The sequence below is a fragment of the Pavona decussata genome, unplaced genomic scaffold (genome assembly GCF_977016875.1).
Source record: "Pavona decussata unplaced genomic scaffold, jaPavDecu1.1 SCAFFOLD_6, whole genome shotgun sequence".
NCBI lineage: Eukaryota > Metazoa > Cnidaria > Anthozoa > Scleractinia > Agariciidae > Pavona > Pavona decussata.
In genome coordinates, this window is record NW_028145430.1 from 6,247,501 (window position 1) to 6,248,961 (window position 1,461).

General features: G+C 42.1%; 1 pseudogene; it reads right to left on the reverse strand.

Annotated features, from left to right (window-relative positions):
- The window catches only part of LOC146489439 (uncharacterized), a 1,029-nt pseudogene extending 821 nt beyond the window's left edge, over window positions 1–208 (reverse strand).
- Window positions 209–1,461: the final 1,253 nt, after the last annotated feature.

Sequence of the window (1,461 nt, forward strand, 5' to 3'; positions counted from 1 at the left end):
CAACGCTCTAATTTCATTAATCTGTTGAGGTATTAATGTGGTGCTTGTACTGTTCAGCCAATTTCCCTTTTCTTGCACTCTAAACTTAATGGAGGCAGCTCTTGAGGCTTTCATCCAAATGTCTAGAGCTCTGCTGTCGAAGATCTCCAAACTTGACTGCAGTGTTGAGGTCCTCGTCATCACTGTCTTTACCACTTGCCTCATCCATTAGTTGATATCCCTTTTTGATTGCTGATTCTGAAGGCCTGACTGGGGACTACAACGGATTGTTGAGACGCCAAGGATCAACAACCAACTGGATGTCATCATGTGCAATTTGCATTACAGGTGGAAGATTCAGGGTAACAAGGTTGCCTCTGAAACTATTATTTGCAGTACAGATTCTTAAATCATGAAAATACAAGGGCTCTGGTGATTCAGGATCAAAGCCAACAATAGCGTGAATTGTGTGACTGGATGTAGGGCTGTAACTGCCATTTGCAGCACTAGTAGCAGGCCTTGATGTTGACCTTGGGGCAGGGCTGCTGACTAGGCCAGTAGAGCTGGTTGTATCAACTGTGTGACTAGATGATGGGCTGCAATTGGTACGTGTATTTACAGGACTAGAACCAGGACTTGTTGTTGAACTCATGGCAAAGCTGCTGGCTGGACCAGTAGAGCTGGAGCTGGAGCTGCTACTTGGAATGGCTGCAGGACTTTGAGTCTGTTTCAGAAAGGAAGTGAAACTGGTCAAAACTGTAGAAAACATCTGCTCACACAATGCATGATCATACTAATAGGAAGGGAAACATTCTGGTGATATCACCTTTCTTTTTAATTCACTGTCCCATTCCTGAACAAAACTCATTTTACCTCGGCCGGTTCTTGTTCAAAAAGAGCACCAAAACCATCAATGTACAGCCGAAATGTTTTTATTTATGTTGGAATGCTTTAGTGGACGAAAACTGGTACTGGCTGGAAACTGGGCAACACACTGTATGTTAAAAAATATTAGGATTAAGAAACAACTGACAATCGTATCAACCGTCTGTGCCACTCTATATCAAAGTTTGCTAACAAGTAATGTGATGGGAGTAGATTTGTGAATTTCTCTGCAGGCAATGGCTTTTTATTGCCAGTTTTAGGTGAAAGAAATTGTAATTGGTTAAAGATTTTGTTTAGAGTGCATAACCCAACTGGACTCTTCTCATACCCAAATTTTCAGTCCCTGTGGGGACAAAAGTAGAAGCTGTTGACGGATTCTGCACGGCTTCAAATTTTCCTCGATGTAAACTGAATACATTGAAACCAGGTATGGGCTGTGGCTTTCCCCGTTCACATGACAACTGTGTGGCCTTTGTACTTTTTGCATCTAAAGTCATCAAAAACTATCTCGCTTTCCCCCACAACAATATTACTCAAGCGAATCAACCTATGTTCACTGGCCCATACACCAAACAGCTTGCGATTATAAAAATAAAC